An 8,467-nucleotide genomic window follows, 5' to 3' on the forward strand; every position below is an offset into this window, starting at 1 on the left:
CACTTTCTGAAAAATTCTGTTGTGGCTCAGAACCAGCAACAGATAAGCAAAAGTGGAATGGACTGCAACATTGGAGAAAAGGCTATTCTTATTTAGAATACACCTTCTGGTGCTACTTGGGCACGTCTTCAGTGATGAACCTGGGGTCATAGGGTGTTTCGGGTCTTTAACCATCAGACACCCTCGCCCGGTCGACCCAGCGGGGGGTGATCAGCCCCCAACTTGTGTCCCAGTGGTGCCCTAATCCGTGGATACCCCCCACCCCCTGCTTCAGATCCACAGCCACTGCGAGGCTTTTTCAGCAGTCTCCAGAATGTTCTTGGTGGCTCTTCTGCACTGCAGTCCTTTAACTCCAAGGAGTTTTAGAGTTCGCTGTAATGAGCGGCCAGCAAAGCCCCAGCACCCAACTTCGACTGGCTCACAGTGAGCTCTCCAGCCATTGCTCCAGCATTCTGCAAAAAGGTCTGTGTATCTAGTCCACTTGCACTCGTTGGCCTCTTCAATCCAGTCTTTATGACGGCTACAGGAGGGGCAGGACTGGCAGCTTAATATTCCAGGGTTCCGATGTTTCAGATGTGATCGAGGCAGAGGAATGAAAGGTGGGGAAGTAGCATTGCTTGTTAAGGAAAATATTACAGCAGTGCTCAGGCAGGACAGATTAGAGGGCTTGTCTACTGAGTCCTTATGGGTGGAGCTGAGAAACAGGAAAGGTATGGCCACATTAGTGGGATTGTATTACAGACCACCCAATAGTCAACGAGAATTGGAAGAGCAAACCTGCAGAGAGATAGCAGGCAACTGCAGGAAACATAAAGTTGTGGTGGTAGGGGATTTTAATTTTCCATACATTGATTGGGACTCCCATACTGTTAGGGGTCTAGATGGTTTAGAGTTTGTAAAATGTGTTCAGGAAAGTTTTCTAAATCAATATATAGAGGGACCAACTAGAGGAGATGCAATATTGGATCTCCTGTTAGGAAACGAGTTAGGACAAGTGATGGAAGTCCGTGTAGGGGAGCACTTTGGTTCCAGTGATCATAACACCATTAGTTTCAATTTGATCATGGACAAGGATAGATCTGGTCCTAGGGTTGAGGTTCTGAACTGGAAGAAGGCCAAATTTGAAGAAATGAGAAAGGATCTAAAAAGCGTGGATTGGGACCGGTTGTTCTCTGGCGAAGATGTGATCGGTAGGTGGGAAGTCTTCAAAGGGGAAATTTTGAGAGTGCAGAGTTTGTATGTTCCTGTCAGGATTAAAGGCAAATTGAATAGGAATAAGGAACCTTGGTTCTCAAGGGATATTGCAACTCTGATAAAGAAGAAGAGGGAGTTGTATGAAATGTATAGGAAACAGGGAGTAAATCAGGTGCTTGAAGAGTATAAGAAGTGCAAGAAAATACTTAAGAAAGTAATCAGGAGGGCTAAAAGAAGACATGAGGTTGCCTTGGCAGTCAAAGTGAAGGATAATCCAAAGAGCTTTTACAGGTATATTAAGAGCAAAAGGATTATAAGGGATAAAATTGGTCCTCTTGAAGATCAGAGTGGTCGGCTTTGTGCGGAACCAAAGGAAATGGGGGCGATCTTAAATAGGCTTTTTGCATCTGTATTTACTAAGGAAACTGGCATGAAGTCTATGGAATTGAGGGAATCAAGTAGTGAGATCATGGAAACTGTACAGATTGAAAAGGAGGAGGTGCTTGCTGTCTTGAGGAAAATTAAAGTGGATAAATCCCCGGGACCTGACAGAGTGTTCCCTCGGACCTTGAAGGAGACTAGTGTTGAAATTGCGGGGGTCCTGGCAGAAATATTTAAAATGTTGCTGTCTACGGGTGAAGTGCCGGAGGATTGGAGAGTGGCTCATGTTGTTCCGTTCTTTAAAAAAGGATTGAAAAGTAATCCGGGAAATTATAGGCCGGTGAGTTTAACGTCAGTAGTAGGTAAGTTATTGGAGGGAGTACTAAGAGACAGAATCTACAAGCATTTGGATAGACAGGGACTTATTAGGGAGAGTCAACATGGCTTTGTGCGTGGTAGGTCATGTTCGACCAATCTATTGGAGTTTTTCGAGGAGGTTACCAGGAAAGTGGATGAAGGGAAGGCAGTGGATATTGTCTACATGGATTTCAGTAAGGCCTTTGACAAGGTCCCGCATGGGAGGTTAGTTAGGAAAATTCAGTCGCTAGGTATACATGGAGAGGTGGTAAATTGGATTAGACATTGGCTCAATGGTAGAAGCCAAAGAGGGTGGTAGAGAATTGTTTCTCTGAGTGGAGGCCTGTGACTAGTGATGTGCCACAGGGATCAGTGCTGGGTCCATTGTTATTTGTCATCTATATCAATGATCTGGATGATAATGTGGTAAATTGGATCAGCAAATTTGCGGATGATACAAAGATTGGAGGTGTAGTAGACAGTGAGGAAGGTTTTCAGAGCCTGCAGAGGGACTTGGACCAGCTGGAAAAATGGGCTGAAAAATGGCAGATGGAGTTTAATACTGACAAGTGTGAGGTATTGCACGTTGGAAGGACAAACCAAGGTAGAACATACAGGGTTAATGGTAAGGCACAGAGGAGTGCAGTAGAACAGAGGGATCTGGGAATACAGATACAAAATTCCCTAAAAGTGGCGTCACAAGTAGATAGGGTTGTAAAGAGAGCTTTTAGTACATTGGCCTTTATTAATCAAAGTATTGAGTGTAAGAGCTGGAATGTTATGATGAGGTTGTATAAGGCATTGGTGAGGCCGAATCTGGAGTATTGTGTTCAGTTTTGGTCACCAAATTACAGGAAGGATATAAATAAGGTTGAAAGAGTGCAGAGAAGGTTTACAAGGATGTTGCCGGGACTTGAGAAACTCAGTTACAGAGAAAGGTTGAATAAGTTAGGACTTTATTCCCTGGAGCGTAGAAGAATGAGGGGAGATTTGATAGAGGTATATAAAATTATGATGGGTATAGATAGAGTGAATGCAAGCAGGCTTTTTCCACTGTGGCAAGGGGGGGAAAAACTAGAGGACATGGGTTAAGGGTGAGGGGGGAAAAGTTTAAAAGGAACATTGGGGGGTCTTCTTCACACAGAGAGTGGTGGGAGTTTGGAATAAGCTGCCAGATGAGGTGGTAAATACAGGTTCTTTTTTAACATTTAAGAATAAATTGGACAGATACATGGATGGGAGGTGAATGGAGGGATATGGTCCGTGTGCAGGTCAGTGGGACTAGGCGGAAAATGATTCGGCACAGCCAAGAAGGGCCAAAAAGCCTGTTTCTGTGCTGTAGTTTCTGTGGTTTCTATGGTTTCAATAGTTTCCCAGGGGACAGTAAGTTCCAACAGGACCACTTGCTTTGTAAACTCTGATATTAACACCATGTCCGGACGGAGCAGGGTGGCTGCGATGTTCTCTGGGAACTTGAGCTACCTCCCTAGGTCGACTTGGAGCAGCCAGTCTCGTGCAGTGGCAAGAAGCCCCCCGAGGAGCGAGGCCGATGTTCAGCTTTCGCCTCCCGCTCTAATAAAAGTGATGGACTGTTTGGGAGTGTGCTGATTTTTGCTGTCTTGAATTGCTGTGCTGATTGCGTCTGCCATAGACCTTAGGACTTGGTCATGGCACCAGCGGTATCGCCCTTCCCCCAACACCTTCGGGCAGCAACTTAGGATATGCTCCAAAGTGCCCCTCTTCTGGCACAGTCGGCATGCTGGAGTGTTTGCCATGCCCCACCTGTGCAGGTTGGCCAGGTTTGGGAGAAGGTCATAGACTTATTGGATGACAAACTTGATGTGCAATGTTTCGGCTCTCCAGAGCTCTGTCCAGGTGAAATTGCCAGGTTCCGCATGCTCCCATCTAGTCCAGGTGCCTTGTTTGTACATGCCAGCCATCTTGCTGTATCGTTCTTCCTCCACTTCTGCTCGTATCTCATTCTGAACCAGTTGACCCTTCTCCCTTTCACGGGTTTTGTCGTAGCGTGGTTTGGGAAAACAGCCTAGTCCTGCCCCCCCCCCCACCGCCACAGTGCCCACCAAAATGTTGTGCTGCAGCCATGCCTCCGCTCTGTCGACAGCTTCCTGTGCCCGCCACTTCCTTCCGGTCTTTACGCGGATTCCTGCCGAAGTGACTTTAACGTCAGGGGAGTCTCGGTACATTCTAACCTCCCTGGCTCGAGTGACTTTGAATTCCTCTGATAGGCCGCTGATGGGGAGCTGCAGCTTGGTGTAACGCCCATACAGGACAATGCAGCTTAAGGTCTGGGGGAGAGGGAGCGCCCACCACATCCGGAGAGACTGACTGATGGTCTTCTCTGGAGCCTCCACTGTTGACATAGGCACCTCATAGACTAGAAGGGGCCAGAGTAGCCTTGGCAGGACTCCGTGTTGGTACATCCAGGCTTTGAATTTTCCTGGAAGCCCCAATTTGTCAATCGTGGTGAGCCAGGCTATCAGGCTCCTGGTCTGTTGAAGTGCGGCTGTGTCCTTCACGGATCTGTCGAGGATCTTGCCCAGGCTCTTGACTGGTTTTTTCTGTCACCTTTGGAATCTGGATCCATCCCAGGGTAAAGCGGAACCGGTCGGCCACTCTTCCCTTCTTCAGGGCCAGAGACCAGGACTTGGTTGGTTTAAAGCTCATCCTTGCCCATGAAATCAGCCGATCCAGCCCTTGAAGGAGGCAGGCCAATGAGAAGAGTGACACCGAGATTGTGTAGCCAGTGATTATGCCCTTTCCAGCTGATGCCAGGCAGATGTCAGTGACCCCGAGGAGACTCTCAACCTGAAGTTGCTGTAATAGTCCAGAATGAGGTTTCGGATCATCTCTGGAACATGGTGTCTAGTCAGTGCTGTTTCAACGAGTTTGCATGGGATGGCTCCATAGGCGTAGGTTAGGTCTAGCAAGAGTGCTGCAAGGTCTCCTCTGTTCTTCCTTGCCTCCCGTATCAGCTGGGTCACCACTCCTGTGTGCTGTAAGGCATCCAGGTACTCCTGGGACTCCCCCCGTCTGTACTGAGGTGTTGATGTATCCATTCTTCAAGAGGAACTCAGTTAAACATTCCACAATCTTGAAGAAGATCTTCCCTTCAACGCTGAGCAGCGAGATGATACGGAACTGCTCGATTTTGCTTGAATCTTTTTCTTTTGGTATCCAGACACCCTCTGCGTGCCTCCACTGAGCAGCGACCTTTCCTCTTTGCCAGATCACCTTTAAGATCTTCTAGAGTCGCACAAGGAGCCTTGGGCACTGCTTGTAGACTTTGTAAGGCACTCCGCTGGGTCCAGGGGCGGAACTTGCTCTTGCTGCTTTGACTGCTTCTTTGACCTCCTGCAGGGTGGGCTCAGAGCTGTTGAATTGGGTCACCGGTTCTGGGAGTGGCACCAGTGCCTCACACGGGCCGAGGTCCTGCTCTCTTGAGGTGTGACTGAAAGTGATACTGAGATGGTGGTTTATCTCCTCTACAGAACAAGTGAGGTGGCCACTTCACTTCTGTCCTAGTATCCTCTTGGTGAAGCCGAAGGGATTGGTAATGAAACCACTGTGCTTTCTTGCCCTTCCTTCAGTGCCACTCAGCCCACCTGAGTGCGATGAACCTCCTCCTGATAATACCTGTGAGGTCTGACAGGGCAGTTTTCTCCTCCTCCTTGGCCAACTTAAATTGGCGCTTCAGAGATTTGAGTTCTTGTCTCAGCTGTCGGATCTTCAGTTCCCGCCAGTTTGGTCTCACTGGTTTACTTGTTCCATGCTTTTCCTTGACGCCAAACCGTTCTGAGCTTATGCTCGTTATGAGGGTGCACATAGTCCGGAGCTTCTGGTCAGCATTGCCCTTCGATATTGCCTCCAGAATCTTGTCTACATCCTCATCCAGCTGGATCCAGTCCTTCTTGTTAGCAGCAGGCCACTTCACCTGACGTTGTTCTGACTTTCTGCTCACTGGGGGGACTTGTGTTGCTTGGAGGTTCTGGGCACTGTGGGGTGACTTCGGGCCTGACTCCTCCTCTGTATGACCAGGTTCTGTAGTCAGCACCACAGAACTTGCAGTACCAGCTACTGCTCCTGTGCATTGCTTCACTTGTTCCCTCCTCAAGAAGGCCATCTTTGTCTTCAGATCTCTCAGGAAAACTCTGTGCTCAGTCAATCTTTCATGCAACACTATGCTCATAGTGATTAACCAATTCCATTGTCTTCCCATTTTTTATTATTTTAATGATCTTTTGAATCATTCATTGAGTTATGGAGTCACAGAAAGATACCAGCATGGAATACCACCAGCTGACTAAGCCTACACTGATGGTCAATCACCTCCTTTACAATAATCCTACATTAATCCTGTTCTTTTCATTCTATGCAATTCGCTCCAGATTCTATCACTCACCTGGAGAACAGGGGCAAGTTTCTAGTCAGTTCTCCTAACATCAGGATGTGGGAGGACACAGGAGCACCCAGGGAAAACCCCCACAGTTACAGAGAGAACATGCAAGCTCCATGCAAAAGTACCCATTGTCATCACTGAACCCAGGTCTATGGTGTGGTGTGGCAGCAGATCTCCAAAGTGAACATTCTGCCAAATCCTTTAAATTAGATATATCTGATCACGTAGCTATTCATCCATCAACCTCAGATGAGAGTCCTACATTATGATACCACTTAAACTCAATAGTCAACAGATGTGGCAAAACAACTATTCTAAATTACACTCAGTGTGCACTTTAGTAGCTACACGTGTACACCCGCTTGTTATTGCAATATCTAATCAGACAATCATGTGGCAGCAATTCAATACATAAAAGCATGCAGATATGGTCAAAAGGTTCAGTTGTCCTTCAGACCAAATATCAAATGGGGAAGAAATGTGATCTAAGTGACTTTGATTGTGGAATGATTGTTGGTGCCAGATGGGGTGGTTTTGAGAATCACAGAAACTGCTGAACTCCTGGAATTTTCATGCACAAGTCTCTAGAGTTTACAGAGAAAGGAGTGAAAAACAAAACTGAGCAGTCCAGTGAGTGGCAGTTCTATGCATAAAAATGTCTTCTTGATGAGAGAGGTCAGAGGAGAGTGGTCAGACTGGTTCAAGGTGACAGGAGAGCGACAGTAACTCAAATAGCCACGTGTTACTACAGTGGTGTGTAGAAGAGCATCTCTGAATCTTGAAGTGGATGGGCCACGACAGTGGAATACTATGAGCACACCCTCACCGGCCTCTTAATGAGACACAGGAGGTACCTAACAAAGTAGCTACTGAGTGTATAATGAAATGTTATTGGGTTCATGATCTAATCAGTCTTGCATCATGAATGTAAAGTGAAAGGAGAGGCTGAAGAAACAACAACTAACCTTGATATTTGTGCAAAACATATTCCATATTCTCTGTTCACTTAAAGCATTAACAGAAAGCACCCTCTCACATAAATTGTACAACTGCAGGAGAAAGTTAGATAGATGAATATTTGCAGACGAACATAAGTGTTTCTCGATTGTACCTTAAACAAAGAAACTTTCTTTTAAATTCACCACAAGTACAGTGAAGTTGTATGTGGTATTCTTCCTGCTGAGTGGATTGTGAGTGAGATTTTTTTCATTATTTTTACACTGGGGAAAATATATTTGGCAGGGTTCAGGCAAGAGCTTTGAAAACAATATCAGGTTCATGTTGAATGGCATCTCCTGTGTAACAGATCACATTCTGAAAGGCATTGGCTGCTACTAACATGCAAAGCACAATGTATCCTTCACACAGAGAGGAATAAACATTGCAAATGTCCCCACAACCTCTGTTCAAAATGAACCCCAGAGAAACGAGATCATTAATTTCAAAAATATGAACTACTGCAGCATTCTTACAGTCAAGGAAATTGGATCAAGTTTTCTGGTCCTAACAAGTTTATTCACTTTGGGCAATCTCATCTTGAATACAAATATTGAACTGTCAGTCATTTTGCAGAGTTGAATCATGGTATCAGTCTTACACTCTACTATTTCTAAACTTACATGCTGCATTAAAGAACTACAGCAGCATTGGTTCAGTTGGAGCTAGTAATATGTCTGTTTAACTCCAAAACAGAAGCTGTAGTGACTTTCAAAACTATACTAACACACAGAGATGTAGCTTTATACAGGATCAATTTAACGTCTTACTCTCTCATTCTCTTCCCAAAGTGCTATTTTTTTTTTCTTTCTGATACTCACCCATCTTTCCTTTGCATCGCCCTTCCTTGCTTCCCCTAGCATGGCATTGCAGTCCCTCACCCTATACTGCACAATGAAGTTTCTCCTCATGTTTCCCAGTTCCTGTAACAGAGTTCCACTCTATCTGCTCCATCAAAGTCCATTCATGACTTGAAATATATCCACCAGATCTCTTTACTGACTCCACTTTTTTATGGAAAGAACCCCAGTTTCTCCGATGTATCCAAAATACTGAAGTGTCTCATTCCTAGAAATCTTTCAGTAAATCTCCTCTGCACCCACTCTGAAGTAACATCTTCCT

General features: G+C 45.7%; 1 pseudogene; it reads right to left on the reverse strand.

Annotated features, from left to right (window-relative positions):
• Window positions 1-270: 270 nt before the first annotated feature.
• Window positions 271-6,073, reverse strand: LOC134352532 (uncharacterized; annotated as a pseudogene).
• Between the last annotated feature and the right edge of the window lie 2,394 nt (window positions 6,074-8,467).

This window comes from Mobula hypostoma, chromosome 10, assembly GCF_963921235.1.
Source record: "Mobula hypostoma chromosome 10, sMobHyp1.1, whole genome shotgun sequence".
NCBI lineage: Eukaryota > Metazoa > Chordata > Chondrichthyes > Myliobatiformes > Myliobatidae > Mobula > Mobula hypostoma.